Source organism: Ceratotherium simum, chromosome 11, assembly GCF_057802395.1.
Source record: "Ceratotherium simum simum isolate JZ-2026a chromosome 11, ASM5780239v1, whole genome shotgun sequence".
In the NCBI taxonomy this organism is placed as follows: domain Eukaryota; kingdom Metazoa; phylum Chordata; class Mammalia; order Perissodactyla; family Rhinocerotidae; genus Ceratotherium; species Ceratotherium simum.
Genome location: NC_141910.1, coordinates 49684171 through 49709953, shown reverse-complemented (window position 1 = coordinate 49709953; position 25783 = coordinate 49684171). Strand labels below are relative to the sequence as shown.

The 25783-nt window shown below is 43.1% G+C and overlaps 1 long non-coding RNA gene across 2 annotated transcripts in view; it reads left to right on the top strand.

The window, feature by feature from the left end:
• Positions 1–25783, top strand: part of LOC147915997 (uncharacterized) — a 49562-nt gene that overhangs the window by 6374 nt on the left and 17405 nt on the right. Inside the window, exons 2-4 of one of the 2 annotated variants that reach the window (XR_015553673.1) lie at positions 2448–2525; positions 6812–6928; positions 9632–9674. This is a non-coding gene — a long non-coding RNA (uncharacterized LOC147915997). Of the gene's footprint in view, positions 1–2447; positions 2526–6811; positions 6929–9631; positions 13234–25783 lie in introns of those variants that run through there. The other variant, XR_015553672.1, reaches the window with a different exon arrangement.

The window sequence follows — 25783 nt, the reverse complement described above, 5'->3', positions numbered from 1 at the left end:
AGTGTGACGATGTTCAGAGACAAGTCCTTTGTGAGGTGATTAGGTCATGAGGGTGGAGCCCTCATGGGGGATTAGTGCCTTTATAAGAGAAGACATGGGAGAGCTTGTTTCCTCTCTCTCTCTCTCTCTCTCTCTCTCTCTCTCCATCACATGAGGACATAACCTGGAAGAGGGTCCTGACCAGGAACTGAATCAGCTGTCTCCTTATTCTGGGACTTCCCATATTTCAGAACTGTGAGAAATAAGTTACTGTTGTTTAAGCCACTTAGACTATGGTATTTTTGTTAGAGCAGCCCAAACTGACTAAGGCACCAAGTAGGGGATTTTACCCTCGTGTGGGTTTTCACTCACCTGACCACCCACTCTTTAACCCCATTTTCTCTCTTGGTGTTTGTGATTTTCCCCTCTGGGTATTCTTCCTACTTCTTGGGCTGTTAATTCTCAGTCTCCACACCTCTACATTTTGCGTCCTAAGTATTGGCGCACTCCCCAGGAGAATGTCTCCCAAGCTTGGTTGCCCCAAGTTGAACTCATAATGCTCCTTTCATACTGTGTCCTCCAGTGGTCACCACCAGTGACTAATCTGGGACCTCAAGTGCTCCCCAACATCAGAGGTCTCAGCAATGTCAGAGTGATTGGCTGAATTGGACTTTGCAAAACACGGGGCCTCAGGAATATTTTGCTTGTTTAAAATAAAGAGTGTTTACAATAAATGAATAATAACAATCCAGATGTTAATCTACTCTTGAAACTTGAATTTCCACATGACAACAATAAGTGGGAGCTGAGTGGCAGCTACCACTTTTATTCTAGGCATGTGCCAGCCAAGCTATTGTGCAGTTGGCCATGGTCTCCACTACCGCCTATTGATCTCCAGCAAGATATCTGGCATGCTTTGCTTTTTTTTTAATTACCTGCACAAACCTTGTAGTAAGGTGTGTCATAGATTTGTCTGGAAACATGCTGGTGCTCTTTAAAAGATGTTGCAGAATTATTCATTGCATGTGCACAAAATATAAATAAACTTGCAATTGTACAGGAAATGTGGGCTTTACATTGCTCCAGCTCCACCTCTAAATAAAGGAAAATGAAGTCAAGTTCCCTATGAGTGAAGACTGGCTCCTTTTAGTATCTGTGGTAGCTGCTTTCTGGCCCTGCTACTGTTAATTATAAACATGGCAAATAAGCTGCCTGATTAGTTTATAGCTTATATAGCTATATATCTATTACAGCTTGTAGTTATAGCTCGTCTAACGTTTAGAGACTATTTGGTCCAAGGACCATGGTAAGACCCCATCTGAGCTCATCGATCAAGTTGCCCAAGTTTGCTGAGTGATTTCTACTCTCCTGATCCATTTATTTGAGTCGCTTGGGTGGTTGCTGAGTAAAGCTCTTCAGGTCGTCAGTTTTGATAGGAACCATGTGTCACTCTTCTAGACCACAGAATTATTCCAGTGGGGGTGGAGTCAGCCCCCAGGAAGCTGGGCAGTCATTCACCTTTCTTGGAGATTCAGCTCCTTCCTAAGCTGTGCCCCCAGCTAAGAGATGGTGCCAGGCTTTGGAAACATCAAGTTATGGTTTGGTAGCCTCAGCTTCACATAACAGAGATACCAAGGGCACACACCTGAGCCTGAACAACCGCTTCTTTATAAACAACACAGAAAACGATGTTTTTCAAAACCCCAAGCACAAATTTGTTATATTATTAAATCAAGGAGAAATAATACAAAAGAATAGATTGTAAATGAAGAAAACAGCTGCTAAGTGATAGATGGTCTGTTTATTCCGTTTCAGATCCCTGACCACATTTTGCAGGTGTAAGCAGGGCTCTGCTCTGCTAAAGCTGGGCCGCAAATCACCTTGTCTGCCAGCAGTTTGCTGGTTGTATTCATGATCATAGTTTTCCACATATAAAGATCTCCAGGAACGTAATTTTTTCAGGGATCTTCATTCTCTTACAAAAGTTTATGTACTGCTCCCTCCTTTCCGCTCACAAAATGGGGGCACATTTTAGGAATAGGTTTCCTTTGAAAGGTCTACCTATACTATTTTTTGTCTTTTTCACTTTACTAAGCTATATTACACAAATAAAAAAAGTGGTGTGAGCCAAATACACTCATATTTCAACAAAATGGAGTTTTTCTGCAGGCGCTGAGATTTAACAATCCTATCAATGAGACCAGCTCCACATTCAGTTTCCCTCTCTGAGCCACCATGTTTCAAAGAACTTATTACTTCTGGCAACAGAAGAAACTGGTCACTCTTACAGTAATTCTGGCTGGACAGGAGGGGGTGAAACCTGGTCTCCTCAACTCAAGCCAAGTTAGTCTCCAATGGCACGATTTGCTGCTTTAACCTGAGAGTCTTACTTCACATCATTAAGACTAGGATTTGAGAGTGTCAGGACAGCTTGGCAATCTGCTTCCATTTCCATTTTCTTTTGGCAGGATCTCCTCTGGCTGAGTGTATACAAAGTTGACTCTGTATTCAAGAAGAAAGAAGGGTAAAAACGGAAGAAATGGAAAGTAAGTAGATATTGGGAGAAGAGAGTGGGCGTGGAGACGTTTATTGAGAACTGACTGTAGCCAGGCATTTTGTACATTTTATCCCATTTAATGTTGTAAAACTCTGACAAGTAAGTATTGTGTCCATACGACTGATGAAAGATCTGAGGCTTTGAGAGACTGCCTGGCTAACTCCCAGACCCATGTTCTTTCTATTATTCTGTACTACTTGGACAACAAGGAAAGTGAGAAGAAACAAGTTTGAAGGATTAAGACCCATTGGCTTCAGGGATTTGTTATGAAATTGGTGCAAGGGGAGAGTGGGGCTTGAGGGGCTAAGGTGAGGATGACAGGCTAACAAGTATCATTTGAAAAGGCTGAGAATCAGATATGAGGCCCAAGGAGATCTGGCAAGCTCCCTGAAGGCCTAGGCTTATGTTATGATGGTTTTGGAGTGTTTGGAAGGCTGTTGTGTTTCCTTGATTTAGCCAGATGTCACTGGTGAGTGATGGAGAAGGCAGCGTGTTCCATCCATTAAGCAGCAAGAAGTGGACAGTGCCAGATATGATCTGACTTAAGTGTTAAAAGAATGACGCTGCTTACTTTGCGGAGAATAGACAATCAGGGCTCAAATATAGAACTAAGCAAACCAGCCAGGGGGTTAGGGCAGTGGTCTGGTGGGATAGGATGGTGGCAGGAACCAGAGTGGTCGTGGTGGAGAGAGTGAGAAGTGGTTGGATTTACATTATATTTTGAAAGTACAGCTAATATCCTGGCTGGCTGGATGTAATGTAAGGTGGATTGGATGTAAGGTGTGAACAAAGAGAGAAGTCAAGGGTAATGCCAAGATTTCTTTTGGCCTGAGCAATTGATTGAAACTATGATGGGGGAATATGAGAGGAGAAACATTTTTAAGAAGGTAGAAGAGGGACTGAGACCAGTTTGGCATATAATATCTTTGATATATGTATTAGTCATTTAAGTGAAATTTTTGGGAAGACAGTTGAATATACAAGTCTGAAGAGATTGCATATGAGTTAGATATAAGAGCTGGAGGTATACACAACAAAATGAATGGCATTTAAATCCCTGACATTTCAGTGAGATCACTCTGGAAGCGAGTGTAGAGAGGAAGAGTAGAGATCGATGGATCAAGGCCCACTCTGGCTTTTTTGTTGAGAATCGCCACTGAGCCATCTTGGAGCCACAACTTCCATCTCTTACACCCCACATCCAATTCATCAACAGATCCCTCTGCTAACCACCTCCACAGCTATCACCCCGATCGAGCTGCCATGATGACTCTTCTTGATGATTGCTGTAGCTTTCTAACCTTGTCATGGCAGCTGTAGCTGACTAACACAGAGGGTATTGACTACTTGCAGTGCCTGATCTCTGGGTAACAGCACTTCTCTCCCCCTCTCCCCACTGGGGGCCTCTAGTCCTTTTAACACTTTTAAACAATATCTCCTGGATGAAATCCCATTGTGCTGAAAACACCTAAAGTGATTTCCATTTTTCTGACGAAATCCTGACTGATATAGTCTTTACTGCAAAGGATGATGGCGCATCATTTTGGATCCAACTGTATTTAATGACATTGGTGCAATTGCCATACATTTTGAAATCTCTGGTTTATCTTGAGCAGGTGGAGTGGTTACGATCAGTTTGCTTGTTTAGTTAACTGAAAACTGGACTCGTCAGTGGGCTAATTCAATGAAGCTGAGATGCCATAAATTCTTTGGTGTAATGGAAAGGAAGGAATCCAAAGGCTTAGAGAGAGGAAGGTTGGAATGAATTTTTCAGGTGTGACCCTCCCACATTCCACTCTGTCCCCAGGAAGACGCAAAGCATTGAGAAATGCATTGGTGAGGGAAACAGCATCATTCCATAAAGCTCTGCACTGTCTGTCTCCCTCTGGCTGAGGATGAAAATGATAGATGCTGCCATTACAATACACCCCCAGAGTGGCTGAGACCAAGTGGCAGCACTTAACTGCCTGAGACAACATGGGCCCAGTTGAAATGGTCAGGAGGGGTGAAGCAGCAATCTGAATGTTGTGACCCATTGTGGCTATTCGATCAGTATCCTTAGGAATGATAGATGGGCAGACAACTAAAGTAATAAACAATCAGAAACATTTAAGATCTGGACGATAGGCACTGAACTTGTGTCACCATGGTAGAATTGTGTTCTGTCACCCTGATCCCAGGCTCAAGCCAGCTCAGAGACTTGGAGCCTCTGGAAAGAATAAGAAACTGATTCTCCTTGAGGAAGGAGCCTGTGACACTACCACAATCATATACTGCAAATATTCCTCCAAGATTTCCCCAAGGTCATGAATCCGTATATCAGGATGACAGTGAATTGAGGAAAAAGAAATAGTGATGTCTTTAGGAATTATAGACAATAAATCAGAATTAATGTTAATCCCTGGGGACCTGAAATGCATCCATAGTCTGCCAGAGTGGGGGCTTATGGAGGTTGAGTGATAAATGGAGTTTTAGTCTAAATTCATCTCCCAGTGGGCCTAGAGAGTCTTTGAATTTACCTCAGGATTATTTCCTAAGTTCCTGAATGCAGGAATGGAATAAGGCCGCTGGTAGCTGGCAGAATCACCACGTTGGTTCCCTGACTTATGGACCCAGGGCTATTAACGTAGGAAGGGGCAAGCGGAAGCTGCTGGGGCTTCCTCTCCCCACCAATACCTGAGTGAATAGCAATAGTTAGTGCCACCATCAAGACTTGAAAGATGCATGGATGGTGATTCCTTCCATATCCCTCCATAACTTGCCTGATGTCCTGTCCAGAAGGCAGACAGGTCTTGGAAAATGTGCATTTTGGGAAACTTAATCAGATCTGATTCCAACTGCAGCAGCAATATAGCTGGAGGAGGTGCCATGGGAGACTCAGCTACCTGTTGATCCAACTTGCTTGTGTTTTAGGACCATTTCTATTCAATTATGGCATGCTGCTGTACAGGTCAAATGCTGTAAACTGGGATTTAGCTAATACCCAGCTCATATGAGCTGCTGTGATTGAATTGTACCTTGGGCTCCATGGTCAGGCATTCAGTCTCAACTAGGGCTCAGTAGTGTGTCAGAAGCCGTTTCTCAAAGGAGAATAGTCATTTGAAGGGATGGACATGGCTTTGCTCCAAAACCTTAGGGGTCTGTACTGCTACTGGGGTTTTCCAGAGACTCCATACAGAATCTTTATCTGCCACAGACACCGTGAGCATCACTGGAGCTTCTGGGTTATAAGGCCCAAGAACCCTAGTAGCTTTCACTAATTGGACTAACTTGCAGAGTCTTCTCTTGCTCTTGGCCTAACTCAAATCTAGCAACCTAATGTGTTTCTTGGTAAATGAGTCAGAGTAACTAACTCACTTAAATGTAGTATAAGTGTAGCATGACATTACGTTCCAATTTTCCCAGGCATGTCCCAGTTGATTCTAAAAGATAAAATCTCAACCAACACAGAGTCTTCAATGTGTTCTTCCTCTCAACAAACGCTTTCACTCTTATATAGGTGTTTACCATTTTACTCTCCTGGAAGAATACTTTGACTCCTTTATAGAGCTTCAGTGTTACTCCCTTGGACAAATACTGTGAACCTTGATAGATCTTTAGTATTTACTGGGCAAATATGTGTCCTCTTTCTAATGTGTGTTAACAGCACCCATTTCAAATAGCCTATTTGGAAAATATCTAGTTTATAATGGCAAAATCTAATCTTAGCATCCTGCTGAGTATCCTGAGGTCTTACCCCCTGTCCCCCAGGGCCTCTTCCCCTGATGACTTCAAGGAAATTCTCTGAGGATTCTTGGATTGTATTTATGTAGGAAAGAAACACTGATGTGTTCAGGGCGTGGTAATCCATTCTCTAAGCTGGTAAACACTCACCACCTTCCTTCCTGCAAAGCAGTTTTTGCAAATAAAAGTCTTGTTTTTTAAATTCCAAGTCTGTGGTCTTATATTTCCATGACAGTCTCCACCTGCCAGTCCCATGTAGATGATTTTCCAAGTCTACAGCATGGAAAGTCTTGGTTAAGGAGTTAAATACAAGGACCCAATTTGTTGGCACTTTTGTTAAGTCACACAACGGGAGCATACACTGACCCCCACTCTATTGCCATTTTCCCCACAGATAGAATAAAGGTTGTAGATATGGAGGCTGGAGAAGGGTTACAATGAAAGAGGAGAAGGAAGCTGGGAGTGGTGGGAATTTGTAGGAAGGGAAAGTGACAGAAAGGTGGGGACAGAAGCTGCTGAGACTAAACCATCCTGCTCCTTTTCCACCCACAGAGCAGGACGTTCAAGAGGAAAATGATTTGTTTAGAAGCCAACACACCACCCACGTCTGGCAGGAAACCAGACACAGGCTAGGCGTTTGTGGGCCTGTTCTACTTGCTGTCCTACATGGTAAATTCATTGTCCCATCTGTGTGAAACCTAGTTCTGCTGACTCTTGTTCTCACTTTCCAACACTGCACCATAAGCCTCCTGAAGGCACCCGCTCCACCTCTGCACGTGTCTTGCCTGTCCATTCAGTTCTCTGTAATTTTCACCTCTTTCTTCCCCTCCTCCTCTGGTTCCATTCAGTGCTGTATGAAGAGGCATAACCACGGCTTCTGGGGCCTTCTGAACTGTCTTCTTCTATCTCTGCCACCCCCAGGGTCCTGAGGGCCAATGCTGAGTTACACTCTTCCGCATTGACCAAACCCAGCACCACGCTGAGCCATATTGTTGCCTGGGGCCTAAGGAAAACTGTGCACCCTTATGAACATAGTTTTACTTATCTTTTAATGTTTTTTTCCAGAATATTAAAGTTGAACAAATGTTGAAAAGTTGAAGCAGGTACATTAAAACTCACAACATTATTTTAAGTTTAAATATTTTATTAATACCCCCCAAAAGAATTTATTATAATTTTACTTTCCTTGCTTTGATGGAAGCAAAGTCATCAATTGTGTCTCCAAAGTCTATTTCTGGAAAAAAATCTAACTATTAAAAACTATGGCTTGGCATGGCACTGATTGGATGCTGTCCTATTTAAAATTTTGATATTTTATTTATCTTTGATTTTTTTTTGCATTACTTGTGATTTTTAAAAATATTGAATAGAAATAGTTTTTATGTTGATTGCTGAATTTTCGTTGGTACCCTCTTAAATGTCATGCCCAAGGTGAGTGCCTCATTCGCCCCACCGTAACCCTCGCACTGACAAAGCTACGTGTGTTCTAGGTCAGAGGGGCAGAAGGCTTGTCTGCTGCTGTTCACAGACGCCTGGATGGATTACTCCAACAGGCAGATTGTACACGTGCTCAGGCACCTGCAAAGTAGGCACACCAAAACCAAAATCAAAACCAAAATCGAAACCCATACAAAAAAGATAGCAATCGGAATAAGCTTTTACTTTTTAATTTTTGTTCCATTTTCTTTCTCCCCTCCCCCCCATACATTATTATTTTTCTTAACTGTTTGACAGTAAATTGTTCATATCATGTGCTTTAACTCCCAAACACTCCAGTGTAAATTTCCTAAGAATAAGGATGTTCTTCTCTCTTACATTATCAGAGTACAATGATCAAATTCAGGAAATTTAACTTTGATATAATCCACAATCCATATTCATTTGTGCCAATTATCTCAATAATGTTGATTATGGCCCTTTTTTCCCCAATCCAGGATCCAATCTAGGATCACACGCTGCAAGTAGTTGTCATGTCTCCTTAGTCTGCTGTATACTGGACCTGCTTCTTAGCCTTTCTGTGTCTTCCACGACCTTGACACTTTTGAAGGGTACAGACAAGTTGTTTTGAAGGATGTCTCTGAGTTCGGGTTTGTCTGATGTTTCCTTATGGTTATATTCAGATGATGCATTTTTGATGAGAATACCACCAAAGTGATGCTCTGTCCTTTTGGTGCATCGTACCGGAAGCACGGGATGCTGGTCTGTCCATTGTCGCTGATGTTTGATTTGATCACTGGGTTAAGGTGGTGTCCTCCAGGTTTCTCCACTGTAGTTATTATTTTTCCCTTTGTAATTAATAAATAATTTGTGGGAAGCTATTTTGAGATGGTATACTTAGCTTGCTCCTTAAATGTTCACCCAGCTGTTACAGCATCTACAGAAATAAGAGTTTTAAAGATTCAGCAGGCGTGCACACTTGACAGCGTTTTGAAAAGGAGGTGGGAGGGCAGGGACGGCCCCACCATCTTTTCAGCACTCGAGCTCCAAGGGTTTGTCTGTCCCTGCCATACCAAAGTCAACGCCACTACATCTTACAGAGTTCTCTGAAAATGTCCCTTGAGGTTTGGTTTTCTTTGATGATTTGCTGTTTCTCCCCGAGAATCAGTTACAAGCTGCAAAAGCTGTACTGGAGGGTGGATCTGCAGGGATTTTGAGTTGGCCTCTATGCCTAGTGCAGAGGCTTTTCTTACTGGGTTACATGTTGTCTGCCTTCTCTTAGGAAAGCTTCAGGCCCAGGTGGCACCTCCATTCCTCAAGCAAACAAGCTTCTGTTGCCAGAAAAACTTCCAGACACACAGGGATTCTGCCTGATTCAGAGTGTGGGCAAAGGCTCTTGCTGGGACCTGTACTGTAAATGTTTAGTTTGATGGACCATCCCATAGCATTCCTCAATGTTTGGGGCCACCTATAATCAATGACCGCTGGGGTGGCCATTTAAAACCTGGGAAATATGCTGGTCTCAGCATAGGGGGGGTGATAAGGTGGAGACGAAGAAGCTTCTGGAGAGGAGCATTCCAGGCTCATGAGATAGGTGGGAAAGATGGGAGGGAGCCAGGAGTCGGAAGTCGATCAAACTTAATCACATGTGAGCACACACACGCACAACACACACACACACACATTTAGAGAGTCATAGTGAGAGAGAGAAAGGGAGAATAGGTGGGAGGAGGGAGGGAAGGAGACAGAGAGGGAAGGAGAGTGAAGGAGAAAGGAAGGGAACTTTTGTTTGTGGTGTGGTGGGTGTTTGTTTCTTCAACCCCATTCCTAGGCAAGACAGAATAAAGAAAGGGAGACTTCCTTAGCAATAGTGTGCTCAACTACATCTACAAAAGCAGGCAGTTTTAGCAATATAACTTTTTTGTTGTTTTGTAGATATTTCACTCTGAAGATCCAGAAGGACCTAACACTGCCTTTGGTATGTGATGCCACCTTACCGCCCCACTGAGAGAAGAAGAGAGAGGCAGACAGGAGAACATTTACTTTTAAACTGAGAAATGAGAGTTGACTTGATGGGACTCTGGAAATGTGCATAGCTCGGTGAAGATTTCCTTTCCAGTAACAAACTACATGCCCTAATGGGGCATTATCGATCATCTAAAAGAAAATCCACCAAAGCTGGATGCCTACTGAGTCCACTGTTGTGAACAGGGCAATGACCACATATATGGGGCCATCTGAGAGGTAACAATAGCATCCCCTTCCTTCTCCTTCCTTCCACAAATCTCTCCTACCTTTAGTTCATACTTAAAGCCCTATTTACTGGGAATAACTTGCTGCAATTTCAGTGACAAATGTAGAAGCCACATTGGTCTACTCCCTCGTGGAAGGAGGAGAGAGAGAGGGGCTGTACTGTTACCACTCAACGTGGGGCCTTCTGCTCACCACAAGACATGCCAATAGTCAAGAGGCAAGGTGGTAGGAGAAAAAGGACTTTATTATTATAGCTTGCTAGCAAGAGGGAAGATGGCCAACTCATGTCCAAAAGAACCATCTTAAGGGGGCACGAAATCTTACAGCAGTTATATAGGCCATTGGGTTATTGGGGAGGGGGTTAGGAATGTTGGCTTTCTGGTTTACAGACAGGGAGTGCCACACCAGATCTTTCAGTTTTCACTGATGATGGCTATCAGCATAGATTCTCTGCTCGGGGGTCATCACATTCCTAAGGAACTCAAAAAAGCAGTTATCATCTTATCGCAGCTGGGAGGTACATGCACAAGCAGGGGTCTTAAAATCTACAGAGCAGTTAGATCGCCTGGAGGGTGCATATCCAGCTGGGTTAGTTTGTCAGAGGTCATTCAAAGTCACAACAGTCTTTTTCTTTTCTACAATATGGCTTCCCTTATGGCAACCTTGTCTTGAGCCAGTATCAGTACCATCACTAAAGAGAAAGAGAACCTGTGCAGACATTGTAACAGGTACCTCAGTGGATCTGGACAAGGGTTTGCTAGGCACAGGAGGGGCCGAGTTATACAGGAGAGCGTTGAAATCTTCCTGGGAGACGGCATACATCCTCCTTGTCTGTCTCAGGTGGGGGAGGCAGGCGCATGGTCTCTCCAGGAGTCAGCCTGGCTTTGACCAGCTTCCTCTGGGCGACATTTTTGTTTCTCCCTCTGTGAGAAGCGCTAATTAGAAGGCGGATCTATGCTGAGGTGACTGGGGAACAGATCTGTCTTCTCTGGTAGGTGCTGAGATCTGTCTTGAGGAGAGAGTGGACTCCATCTTTGTTCCCTTGAGACCATCCTCCACTCAGCAATTAGAGCAATTGTTTTAACATCCAATCCTATGCCCTGAGATAAAGGGCCCACACTCCTCTCTGAAGCCATCTTCCCCATCCATCACCTCCCTCTCTGTGCTCCAGTGAGGCTGCTCTTTTCCCAGTTCCTCAAACATGCCAAGTTTCCTCCTACAAGTGTTGCACATGCTGTTCCCTTCTCTGGAATGCTCTTCCCTTCCCTCTTGGCTCAGACAACTCCTTCTCATTTGTCAAGCCTCAGCTTCATGTCGCTCACTCAGGCTGGGATCCACCAAGTTAGGAGCTGCGGTGCTTCTCATGGTAGCACCTTTCACCAGTTTAACATAAATATTTGTGAGATTAGTTATTTAATGTCCATCTTTCCTACTGGATTAGAGACTCCAGGAAGGCCAGGACTGTGTCCTCTTGGTCACACTGTACCCATCACAGGACCTGGAATTCAGAAAGCACCAGACACAAATTGGCTGGAAGACGGAAGGCAACGATTTTGAACCTGGTTTCTCAGCACTAAGCACAGCGTCTGGCAAAGGAGAAGAGCTAGGTCAGCGGCGTGGACCTCAGCGGGGAGCTGGGGTCCCACACCTGAGCGCTCAGCAGCCCTTCCCTTCCCGCTTGGCTGTCTTTTCCCGGCTGCCCGGGAACCCTGACCGCTCAGCACCAGCCTCTCCGCTGTGTCAGGGAGTCTGAGGGGAATCTCGAAGGGGCACAAACAGGAGCCAGGGGGCCGGGCTGAGTTTCCAGCGCAGTCGTGACGGCCCGTGAACAGGGTGAGAGCGCCGGCCTCACCTCGGGGCGGCCGAGGGCCCGGTCTCCCGAGAACACGCGGTGCAGTGCCGGCCCCTCGGGTCCCCTCCCGCAGCCCTGGGAACTCGGCCCTCCTTTCCAGGCCCCTCGCATCTGGGCACCGCTGCCTCTGCTGGCGACCTTTCTCTCCTCCTCCACCTGCAAACACCTACTCACCTCTCCAGCTTCAGTCCAACCCTGAGCCTTGCATGCAGCCTTTCCAGGCCCCGCCCCACGCCCCACCTCTCCCAGGACTGACCACTCCCCCACTTGTGTTTGTACCCCATATGGACTTGAGTCATGGATCCTAGAAGAACGTTAGAGAGGGGTTTGCCTACATATGGCTCAAGGTCTTCTGGGAATACTCCTGGGTATGGGAACAGGTGAGGCATCAGTGATTTCCTGATCCCTGTCTCCCTCTTGAAGATAAAGGAGAGGGGTAAAGAACTCGGCTAATTATTTCTACCCCTTGGGGCTTGGCCCTTGCCAGGCACTTTATAAATGCCTAAGTAAATCTTGTAAATGAAGTGAATGGTACATTGTAGGAGGCAGTCTGGAGTAGAGACTAAAAGCTGGACTCTGGAGCTAGGCTGCATGGATTAGAATCCCATCTCCTTCACTAAGCAGCTCTGTGACCTGGGGTGTGTTACTTGACCTCTCTGTGCCTCATCTTTACTCATTTGTAAAACAGGGGATAATAATAGTACCTGCCTCATAGGCTTGTTGTGAGGATTAATGAGACATGTAAGTAAAAGGAAGAACAGAGCCTGGCACGTGGTTAGTTCTGTACCAGCGTTTGTTTTTATTATTATTATTATTATTTGGTCCAAGCTCTAGCTGAAGGAGGCAACTGCCTTTCTGAAATTCATTTGCAAGGCACTGGAGAGTCAGTGATGAGAAAATCCTTGCAACCCTGCTCTCCTGGAGCTCACAGCCCAGAAGGGAAGAGAGAGAATTAAGCAATGACAGAGTAACGCACCAGGTAAGCTGCTTCATTTTTCTTACAGAGAATGAACCTCTGTGAGCCATGCAGGGTCAGAAAAATCAGAAACTGATTCATCTCTCAGTTTCTCCCCTCTCTCTCTTCGAGGGGTCCTGATACAGGACATTGTGAGCAGATCTTTGTAGAAAAGCTTAGGTCTGTGCTGTAAACTTTTACAGGGTGGGGCTGCTGGTGGTGGCAGCAGGAATCCAGGCACTGAGTCCCTCGTCCTGCTCTCCCCACTTCAATGTTCCTTGCCAGGCCTTGCGGAATGGTGGCTGGTGGTTCCACAAGAGAGGGGTTCTTAGCTCTCCTCTCCCCATTTCTGCTGTCCCTCCCTTTATCCCCTTCACACCACACTCTGGGTTCATACCACACACGCACACCCCACATACACACACACCTTTGCCCCAAGATATGCCCAGTCTCCCTAGAGAAGTCATCAAGTGTCAGTTCTCATCCGCTCCCTCTGGATCTTGAAAATTCCCAGTCCCAGGTGGTCACTGTGTGTCTGCAGCCTTTCCCTTCCCCTCAGTCCTGGCTGTTCCCCAGAGGGGAGGGTTGGCCTCTGGGCTCATGTCTGCTCACATTCGTGTTATGATGGGGTAACGTGGATGGCTCAGGGCTGGTTCCATCCAGGGGATCGCGGATTGGAAGGGCCAGATTCTGCCCCTGGAAACATGGGGCTGCAAACATTTTCTGTAAAGGGCCAGATGGCTAATATTTTAGGGTCTGCCAGCCCTGCAGTCTTTGTGGCAAATACTCAACTCTTTCATCGTAGCACCAAAGCATCACAGGCAATACATGAATGAGTGAGCATGGCTACGTTCCAATAAAACTTTATTTGCAAAAATAGATGGTGGCCCAGATTTGGTCTGTAGGCCATTGTTTGCTGACCCCTGTCCTAGAGTGTCTTAAGTCAAACAAATTCTGTCATCACAAGAATTGATTTTCCTCCAGAATCTTACCTCTGACCTACCTCAAAAATCCTGCCAGAACAATTCTCTAAGCACGTCAAGACCCATTGACTCCACTGCTTGTTCACCTGCTGTCCTCCCCCTCAGGCCCTCACTTCCCTCCTATCCCACTTGGTTCCGTGGACGGTGACTAACACTCTACATAATTAGCTCCTTGTTCACATTGGTGATTCTCTTGTTGTGCCCTCTCCCCACCCCATTACACAGCGGGCAAACCCCAGCGCTGTGTAAGTCTGACTCTCAGCTTTCTCTGGGCCTCCACACTACTCTGCAGACTCGCTCTAAATTCATGTTCACACATTTCAGACGGGCCCTCAGTCATCCTAACTGCATTTCCATCATCGATCGCTGTTTTACTCTGAGTCTACTCATCCACACTTCCTACCCTCTGCAAACCTTCAACTTCTAAGCCCCTGGTCATTCTCCACTGATGACATTACTTCTTATTTCAGTGAGAAAATAGAAGCAATGCAAACAGAACTGCCTCATCTTCCCACACCAAACTACCCACCAACCTGCAGTAGTCTCCCCCACGTGACAGTGTGTGAACAGCTCCCACTTCTATCTGACGCTCCCTCTTCTAAGAAACCCTCCGTGGTCCCACACCAACTCCGGTTACTGCCCCATGTCCCTGTTCCCCTTTATAGCAACACTCCTTGAAAGGCTTGTCTATATCTTTCTTCTCCACATCCTCACTTTCCATTCTCTCCTCGACTTCCTCCAGTCCATCCCTCCACTGAAACCACTCAGATGAAGGTCAACAAAGTCTTCCATCTTGTTATCATCAACAGTCAATTCTCCTTCCTTATCTGACTTAAATTCGCAGCAATATTTGAAATAGATCTTCACCTTGATTCCAGGATACCACACTACACTGGTTTTTCTGCAAGCTTTCTAGCCACTCTTTCTTAGTCTCCTTTTTGGCTCCTGCTCATCCTAACCTCTAAATCCTGGAATTACCCAGAACCTAATCTTAAGATCTCTTTTCTTCTCATTTCCCAGGTGATCTCAAATAATGGCATGATTTTAAATATCATTTATATTCTGTCTTAGTGCGTCCAGGCTGCTATAACAAAGATACTGTAAACAGGGTGGCTTAAACAACAAACACTTATTTCTCATAGTTCTGGAGGCTGAGAAGTTCGAGATCAAAGTGCTGGCACATTCAGTTTCTGGTGAAAGCCCACTTCCTGGTTCACAGATGGCCATCTTGTCGTTGTGTCCTTATATGATGGAAGAGAGGAGGAAGCTCTCCTTATAAGGGCACTAATCCCATTCATAAGGGCTCTGCCCTGATGACCTAATCATCTACCAAATGCCCACCTCTTAATACCATTACACTGGGGATTAGGTTTCAAAATAAGAATTTTTCCGGGGACACAAACATTCAGTTTATGGCATTCCACCCTGACCCTCCAAATTCGTGTCCTTCTCACATTACACTGATGACTCCTAAATTTATATCTCAATTTTTGATGTCTCCCCTTGTTTCCAATCTTGCAAATCTATCTGTTTCCTCAATAAGTAGACTTGAATATTTAATAGGCATTGTAAGTGTAACAGATCCAGGGCAGAACTCTCGATCTCCCCATCCTCCAAACCCATTCATCTCTCATTAAGTGGTCTCACCATCATCTAGTTGCTCAGGTCAAAACGCTGGGGTCATTTTAATTCTTTTCTTTCCTTCAGACCTTACATACAATACACTTGATAATCCATCAACTGTATCTTCAAAATATATCCTAAATCTTTCCATTCATCTCCATTCTTACCATCTTGGTCTGTGCCATTGTGGTCGTTTTTCAATATTTTTACAAATCGTTTATCTTCTTTCAGACGTTGGAGCTTAATTCCCCTCTCCTTGAGTGTGGGTTATACTTAGTGACTCACTTCTAATGAATATAACATGATTGAAGCGATTGCAAAAGCCAGCTGCCATGTCATGAGGACACTCAAGCATGCCTTTGGAGAAATCCATGTGCTTAGGGACCGAGGCCTTCAGTCATCAGCCATGTGAGTGACCCCTCTTAGAAGTGGATCCATCAGCCTCATTCAAGTCTTCAGATAATATCAGCCCCAGCTGACATCTTTATTGTAACTTAATGAGAAACCCTGAACCAGAATTACCCAGCTAAGTCACTCCTGGAAAATAAATGTGTGAGATAATGTGTTTATTATTTGAAGCTGCTAAGTTTGGGGATAAGTTGTTATTCAACAATATATAAATAATATACTTTATTAGTTTTCTAGGGTTGCCATAACAAATTGTCACAAACTAGGTAGCTTAAAGCAACAGAAATTTATTTTCTCACAGTTCTGGAGACCAGATGTCTGAAATCAAGGTGTTGGTAGGAACACACTCCCTCTGAAGGCTCTAGGGAGGAATATTTTCTTGCTTCTTCCAGCTTTGGTAGTTCCAGGTATTCCTTGGCTTGGAGCTGCATCATTCCAGTCTCTGCCTCTATCTTCATATGGCTTTCTCCTCTGTCTCTGTGTCTTCTCCTCTTCTGTCCCTGATAAGGAGATTTCTCATTTGACTTAGGACGTACCTGGACAATCCAGGATGGTCTCATCTCAAGATCTTTAACTTAATTACATCTGTAAAGTCCTTTTTTTCAAAATAAGGTCACACTCACAGGTTCCAGGGCTTAGGATGTAGACATATATTTTTAGGAGTCATCATTCAACTCACTACATACACCATCATTATTTCTTACCAGAGTTGGTGCAATATACTTTTAACTCATCTCCGTGTTTCTATTTTTGATCCCTGTAAAGACACACAAAGACCCACACCCAAACCCACAACCACACACAGAATTTATTTTAGAATAAAATGCCAACTTCTTACTATGGTTACAGGGTAGGTAGATCTGGCCTCTGCCTATCTCTGACCTCACTTAGCAGGTACTACTGATATTATACAGGCTAGCAGGTGGTCCTCAAGTGGGGAAGAATAGGAGCTAAGCTGGTCCTGATGAGGATGGGAGGCCAGTCATTCTAAGGAGGAGCATGTGAGTAACACACACCCAGAGGCTAAGCTGAAATCAGTAAGTAAGTTTCATGGAGGTTGGAGGGAACAGCAGGGAGTGGGATGGCTGGGACACTTGCAGGAGTTGAGACTCAGAAGAAGGGGACAGAGCTGATGTCAGAGTGCAAAGTTAGAGACACACTTGTGGGGTTAGCATAAATGAGTGAGTGCATGGAAGAGGCACAGCATCGTTACAGCACTGACGTCAGTGCACTTATTCCTCCTCTGCGTTCCTGGGTCCTGCACATGTGTAGCGGTGCCAGGAAGGGGCAAGACTCCACAGAGGATTGTACCTGAACACAGCAGGCACCTCATCTTCAGGGGGTGGGTCTTGGTGAAAGTGATTTGTCCAGATAAGTGAGTATAAGAGCTGTTGAGTAAAAAGAATATGAGTTAAATACATGTATTAAGTTCCAGTTTTTCCACTTACCAGGTATGGACTTGCTTAAGTTGCCTGCCCTCTTTGGCTCTTGGAAAATTCATCTGTAAAATGGGGATAAAAGCATCTGTACTGGATGCTCTGGATTGGGTCACTCAGCCTCCATTTCAACATTCTTCTCGCTGGAGAGGCTGGAGGAATAAAAACTGTATTTCTCAGACTTCTCTGTAGCTAGACTTCAGGATGTGAATTTGATTCTACCAATTAGCTACACTTGTATGACTTTTAGAAAGTTAGAGGTGAAATGGAGGCCATTTTACTGGAAAGAAAGTTGTAGAAACATATGGCATCCCTTCAGATGGTTCCAGGGTCCAGTCTCCAGCTCCCTGGGGGTAGAAAAGGAGTGGGGGTGTCCACAGCTTCTTGACCTGACTTCTAACCCTGATTACAGTTTAGGGGGTCCATTCTCCAATGTTCTGAGCATGAGAGGCAGTTGGCAGGGTAGTGGCTTTTTGCTTCTGTGGCTGCAGTGACAGTCTCAAAGGAGTAGTTCCCTTGGTGGATCAGTTCTATATTTCTGGGGATTATGCCAGGAGGACCAGTTCAGGACTGGTCCTGATCCTTAAGCCCTTCTAATGATTTTGAAAAGACCCAATTCTCTTAGTCATGTCCCTTCTGGCTTAAAATTCTCCAAGTAGTTTCTATTTCCCAAAATGAAGAATGAGACTGATAGAAAGGCGTGAGGGGTGTTGCCTGGGAAAGCCAACTGACTCATCATGAAGAAGCCTCACAATGTAATACAGCATTTACCTTGGTGAATACACTGAGGTCCAGGTCGGGCCTTAGCTTACAGTAAGCTAGATCCGATATACTAGGATTGATGTGGCTGGGCTGACTCTTGCTAACAAAGCTCTCAAGAGAAGAATTTATGAAATCAGAATGCTGATTTAATAATTTACAATGAGGAAGGTAATGCTAAGAAGACTAGATGCAGGTATTAGCCTGACTAGCACTGCTGTCAATTTGGGTCAAGCCACATGGGAATTCAAATTATCAAAGGCTGCTCAGTGAGCAGGCAACAGGGGCAAAGGAAGAGCCACACAGGGGTGGACTTGCCTCCTGGGCCAGACTGACCGAGGGTCATGGGCACCCTCTCCCCTGGACAGTGCTTGAGTGGACTCTCCAAAATGGTGTCCCTGAGCAACTCCTTTTCTGTGCTCTCAAGGCGGATCAACCTCCCTTCTGATCCTTGACATCTCCCATCAGGTTTCAGCCAAATTCTGAAGACCTGGGAGGAATTCTGCTTCTTACGCAATGCTGTAAATCTCTATTTCATTCCATAAATAGTGCGTTCTCGGCTTTACATCTCAAAGGGTGCACTTACTTCTCCAATTTCCAAGGTCTTAGAGAAAAACTGCCCAAAGTGTATACCTGTCAGGGTTGTTTTGAGGATTAAATTAAGTGAAATCAATTTACATATTCAAAACACCTGCCATAATATCTGGCACATGGCTGCATACTCAGTAAGCATTCATTTTCTTTTTCTTTTCTCTCTCAGATTTGAGCATAACTTTAATAATATTTAATACTTTAATAGAAATCATTCTAAAGTACATTGTTTACTTACCTGCCTTCTTAAAGAGAGAAAACCAAACTCAATTTGGCTGTTTCTTATTGACTTTTAGTCATCAACAGACAGCCATAGTACTATGTTTCAATATAGTGATACTCTCTGGAGTTCATTTGGGTGTAGACTGACTTGTTTCTAAGCCAGATGGCCCTCCATTCCTTTGTTTTTCTGGTTCCATGTTTCCCACTTAAGATTTATAATTTCCTCCTTTAAAATCATTTGTCCTTTGTTACTCGTGGCTATTGGCGATCTGCCTGTCTTTATCAAACCACTACCTATTTTACTCTAATAATACTAATCTGCTGTAGGTTCCCCAATCAGGTAACAAGCCCTGTCAGAATTGCATATAAAATAAGAACCACTAGAGCTCTGAGTGAGCATCTAACAGCGTTGCCTATGGGCCCCAGGCAGGTGAGAGACATTCCACGGAGAGTAGCTGCAGGTGGAGAAGAAGAAGCAAGTTTGAGAGACCCAGACATGATGAAGACAGAGAAGCCAACCAACAAGCACATGCAGATGTCAAAGTCAGTCTGAAAGGATCCTACAACCAAGAGGTCAGTGCTAACAAGTAGATCTGCTCATCCTGGAGCAGAAGCTCTTTTCTCTCTGCTCTAATACACACTGCCCGCCAATCTGGTGGAACTTGCCCTAAAAATGTGAAGAACTGTAAGGAGCAGGGAGAGGAGCTCAGATGAATCAATAAGAAAATTCTTTTGGAAATTATCATGTGGGATTTTAATCCTACAGGCTACATCAAAAGAGTAGAATTTCTCTTTGTGATTGCCAGACTTGGTTTATGGCACCTCTTTTTTCAAGCCAATCCTGTGTGTTATCAAGATGTGAATATTAGCACTTTTTCTCCTGCCATCTTAACCTTGCCTTAGGTACAGAGGTGAGAGCCCTCAATCAGCACCCTTTGAAGTCCATGCTTGATGGGAAAACGTAACTGGCTTCCAAGAGAGAGTTGGGAAGTGCTGACACAGAGATGAGACGTGGAGGTGCACAGGCAATGAGGAAATTGCAATGTGAACATAGATTGCACCTCTCTAGGCAACCTGCCAGCAAGACACATTACCAGGACTTGGCCCTAATTTCTATCTAACCCTCACTGTCTTTAGAAAAGTGTGCAACATCTGAGCAAAGATCAGCTGTCATCAGGAAGACTCAGCTTAATATTGATAATGAAGAGTAAACTCTGGCTTTTACTGAAAGGACTATGTTTAGCAAAACATCTCATCATGCTATTTTTTGACATGAAAGAGTAGCCCTGGGAGAATTTTCTGGATTGGCTGGCAGCAATCAAAGAAGACGAAACCATTGTGTACAAATAATGAAAGCAGAATTTTGAGTGTCCAAGGGCAACCTAAGAAGGGACAAAGTGAGGACAGCCCCCATGCCCTCCATCTTCCTCCTCCCACTGAAGACACAAGGAATAGTCTAAGGAAAAGAGAGGGTGTGTTGGAGAGAGGACCTAGCAGGATGCACACAGCTGAGAAGGGGAGGCAGGTGAGAAGTTCTGTATTCAATCCTGGGAGTGTGTGGGGGTTCAGACCTCATTGCCACTCTCCCAAGATCTTCAGTAGAGCTCTCCTCTTCACAGCTGCCTGTGTGGTGGTGCTTTGGGAAAACAAGGGGAAGGGACTGAGCTCCAGGTCTGGGTTGCGGCAAGGTGGAGAAGAAACAGCTGCAGGAGGGAAGATGTTGCAGAATTCTGTGAAAGGAGGAGTTGGATCAAGCCACAACCAGGAGAAATATAAGTCTCAGAATTCCCAGTGATAGTAGTGGAGGGAGGGCTCTCATCAAATGCAGGATGAAGTTCAACCCACCTTTATTTAAATCTCAAGGACAGGCCATCTGGGTGGGCCGGAGAGTGTGGGGCACCCAGGATCAGGGCAGCCAGGAGCTGCAAGGTTTGGCTTAAGGAAGAGAAGGCTGTCAAGTATAAGGCAGTGTAATTAGATCCCTGTGTCCTGCACTTGGAGCAGATATTTCGACTTAATATTCTCTTCATCTCTTGGAAGGTGCTAATAACTTAACTCTCTAGAAACCGGAGAGGGAAGCGTTTCCTCTAGTGTTTCCTAGACTCTTTCCTTCCCACACTGTGTTGTCTGACTGGCCAACATGGTTTCCCACTAATTCTTAAAAGCTCCGCTGTCCTTTCTTCCCATTGTACACAGCAGGAGGTTGTGCCAGTTCATGCTTCTCCGACTTTCCAAAACACATGGTACTTCCTCTTTGATCTTTAAGTCTTAAAAGACCTTTGATGGAGAGCAATAAAATTCTGTCCCACTAAAGACGCTAATTGCAGGGTTTTAAATACTTGATGAAAGGCCCTTTCCCTTGAGAGGAGAATATCTTCTTCCATTTAGAAAAAACAGATCCTCAAGATCAGGTTGTGCAGCTCCCTGCCTGGTGCCCACATGAGGCTTCCAAGGATTTCCCATCTGGGTTTGAAGTCGTGGAGTATAAGTGACTTCTTGTTCTGGAAGAGCACAAAGCTGAGCAGGGGTCTAGAAATGTCAGACAGCTACACGTGCTCTCTGGAAGGTTCCATGTGGCTGCCAAATGCTTCCCCTGAAAGAATGGAGCAGAGTGTCCGTGACAAATTTTGACACTAGGCTATCTAAAGCTTTTAAGAGTCTCAGTCAGAGCCAGAAGTCTTTATTCATCAGAAAGAATTTTGTGGTTGAAAGGAAAGTTTTGGACTAAGTTTTTTCAACTTCATGAATAAAACCAGAGTGAAGTTTATGGTAAGTAAAGCATAGTGAGTCATAGCAGCATTATTCACAATAACCAAAAGGTGAAAGCGACTCAGGTGTCCATTGACAGACAAACGGATAAACAAAATGTGGTATACATATACAATGAAATGTTATTTGGCCTTAAAAATGAAGGAAATTCTGATACATGATACAACATGGATGAACTTTGAAGACATTATGCTAAGTGAAATAAGCCAGTCACAACATACTGCATGGTTCCACTTATACGAGGTACCCAGAATAGTCAGATTCATAGAGACATAAAGTAGAATGGTGGCTGCCAGGGGCCAGGAGGAGGGGAGAATGAGGAGTTATTGTTTAATGGGGCAGTTTCAGTTATGCAAGATGAAGAAAGTTCTGGAGATGGATGTTGGTGATGGTGGCACAGCTATGTGAATCTACTTAATGCCACTGAACTGTACATTTAAAAATGGTTAAAATGGTAAATTTTATGTTATGTATATTTTAGCACACACAAAAAAAGCTTAGTGAGGAAGATATTGTGCTGTTTGCAAAAGTTTGCATTTCTTTAAATCATGTGTTTCAACATGTGGTCCATGAAAGTACTCATGAGAAAAAGATTCTCTTGTTCGAATCAGATAGGGAACCCTCCATACACAAAGCAAGTTAAACACAGGAAAGTCCCTGACGAGGCCTGCAGTGAAAATTATTATGCTTTGTTTAATCTGGTATTTCACACATGTATTTGACCCTAGAATACCTTTTCCAGAGATCCCTTAAATACCCATTAGAACTGGTATTTTTTCAAAATATCCATTTGGAAAGCACTATTTAAATCTTTCTTCAATCTGTATAGGAGATTGTGTCTGGAAAGTAAAGAGTGGTTTTCTTCATGGACTTTGGAAGCTCAATTCTTTATAGATATACCTAGTGGACTTTGTGATTAGCAATTAGAGATTAATTAATTTGTTATGCTTTGTTAGTTCAATAAAGAGACCATAAAGGAAAAGCTCTCTGCCTGTAGATAGGTCCTCTGACACACTCGCTTGAAAATTAGTTGTTCAGATTTTGCTGATAATGGAAGCAACCACTGTCACCCTGGTGGCAGCATGGGATTTGCAAATATAAATCAGTCAGGTGACAGTAACTGTCCCATAACTGGCTTTTTTATCTGCCAGGGGCTTCCCTTTACTCTGACTGACTAAGTGGTCTCCTAGTCTTGCTTGGATGGAGAAGCTAATGTAAGAAATGGTCTTTCTTTCATATTATTATTTCCTGCTTGGATTTTTTTCCCTGCATCTCCATCCAGGAATAGTTGCAGAAAAAGAAATTATCTCATTGTGTATCTCATGCCCACAAATCAACATTTTGGGCAAATTATTTCCTACCTTCTAAATTGCATATTCTCCATCTCTAAAATATAAAGAGCTGGATTAGATTGCACAACTTCCTTCCAGTGTAAAAAAACACCTTTTTCAGATAAAAGGAGTAATTTTCCTTTTTCTTGGTAAGCTAACATTTCTCTTTACCTTATGAAGATTTTGAAGTCTAGATATTTCCTCTAAGTATTTGCAATTTGCATACAGTGTTTATATTTCAAACCTACAAAACATTTTCTTAACAGTTCCGTTGTTCTGCCACTTTAATTGCCAGGTTTTTGACAGATTGTTCTTAGAGAAGGTGGAAGTTAAAAACTTCAGTTATTTCAGAAGAGAACAAAACATTTAAAAATGAAACAAAGCAAAATTTTAAAAACACCGATACATGGTAATGTTCAAGGACAACAATTTAAAAAATTGAAATGGACTGTAAAACTTCCAAACCAGAAGAGAAAGAAACGGACTAAGAGAACAAACATGCCAGAAACTCAATATTAAAAAGAAAACAAAACAACAGAAAAAAAGAATCACAGAAAAGAAAGCACAAAGTAAAGTGGTAGGAACAAGCCCAAATATTTAATCAATGAAATGTGAATGACTTAAATATGCTAGTTAAATAGACTTAGAATGGTTTTGAAAACAGTAAAATAAGATTCAGCCATGTGCTTTTACAAAAGATATGCTGAAAACTTACAGACATGGGAAGGTTAAAAGTGAAAATGATAGAAAAAGATAAAACACAAATCTTAAACAAAAGAAAGCTGGTGACAAGACATTAATTTGAGATAAAAATAGACTTTAAGAGAAAAAGCACCTTTAGGAGTAAAGTGATCTCTACATAATATTTAGAAAGTTTAAATCACTAGAAAGATGCTTCAACAGTTTCAAAAACATAAAGCAAAAATTGATGATACCTAGAATTACCAGGAGAAGTGGGCAAATTCAGCATCAGAGTGGAATATTTCAATTATTGAGAGGTGAAACAGACCAACATTAGGATTGTGATTGGGATTAACTGATAAGGTATGTCATTTCACTTATAAAATTTGGCTGAGTGCCTGTTTAGTTTTGGGCGCTCTTCTAGACTTTGGGTTAGAGTGGTGACACACACATGTGGCTCCTGCTCTCATGGATCAGAGTCAAGGTCCTAGGACAGCATAGAGAAGTGTGACCAGGACACCCCCTCACCATAGTGTGGAATTTGGAGGTGTAGTTCTCGTACTTTGGATTTAGGTCTCATTTAGGTCTTGTCTGTAGCACATAGGAACTGCATGATTAGGGGCGGTAATTTAATCTCAATCTACTCATCTATAAAACGGGATGCAATGCCCATCTCCAATTGTAGGTGATGACATGACTTACGGTTCTTGAAGCTCTTAGCACAATGAGAGGCATAAGTTCTCAATAATTGGTAGCACTTATTATTACTTGTTATTTTGCACAAGTCTTTGAATCGTCAGCTGTTGCTGAACCTAATAAAGTTTTAATAACAGTCTGATTAATAACAATACTTTGTGGATGAGTATCAGAAGAATGAACCTATTTTCCCACAAATCCGAGTTTTCCAGTTTTTTATTCTTTTTAGCCAACTTTATAGTTTTGCATATTTGGGGCTCACCGTTGGTGAATCTGAATGCTATGGCTACTCTTAACAGTTCTTTGTGTGCTTAGGATCAGAGTTAGGGTAATGCAATGTGTCTTACTTAGCATCCTGATCAAAATGGTCACTTTTCCCTGGACGTGTCTAGACATTCTAACAGGATATTTGCATAAAACTCAGAAGCTGAAACTATTAACTCTTTTTTTTTAAAAAAAAGTTATTTTGGGGGCCCACCCGGTAGCATAGTGGTTAGGTTCGCGCACTCCACTTCGGTGGCCTGGGTTCATGGGTTCAGATCCCGGGCAGAGACTAACACTCTGCTTATCGAGTTATGCTGTGGCAGGTGTCCCACATATAAAGTAGAGGAAGTTGGGCATGGATGTTAGCCAATCTTCCTCAGCACAAAGAGGAGGATTGGCAACAGATGTTAGCTCAGGGCTAATCATCCTCACCAAAAAAAAAATAATAATAATAAAAGTTATTTTATCAGTGGCTGCCTGTTTGTGAGCTGCCACTTCATTTTAAGAAATTAAGCCACACCAAATGTAGCCAGGATTCAAAACAGGGGTCCCAGCACATTTATACCATCTGTCATTGATTTAATACATCAATAAGTATTTACTAAATTCTTCCTAAATGTCAAACTTTTCTATGTCAGGCATGGTGGAGAATACAACTATGAATAAGTCATGATTCCTACTCTGAAGGATCTTAGTGTTCAGTGGGAGAAATAGTACAGACATAAAAAATAACTCTAGTCCCCCTAAGAACAGGAATAAGGCAAGGATGTCTACTCTCACCACTTCTAGTCAACATTGCTTTGGAGATAATAACCAATGTAATAAGGTAAAAATTAAAAAAGAGAAATAAATGGTCAAAATATTGGAGGTGAATAATTAAAACATTTTATTCTCAGACAAATAAAAAATAGTACAACAAGTGAATTTACCAATGTCAAAGGATACACGGTCATTATACAAAAATCAATTGTATTTCTATATATTAGCAATGAAGCATTGGAAAATGAAATTTGAAAAGCATTACCACCTATAATAACATAAAAAATATGAAATACTTAGGAATAATTTAACTAACTGAAAATTATGTAACATTGTGGAGAGAAATTAAAGATCTAAATAAATGGGGAGATATACCATGTTCATGGATTGGAAGCCTCAATATTGTTAAGATGTTAATTCTCCCCAAATTGTTCTATAGAAATATAATCCCAAACAGAATCCCAGTAGCCAGTTTTTGTAGAAATTGACAAGATTTTACCACTTA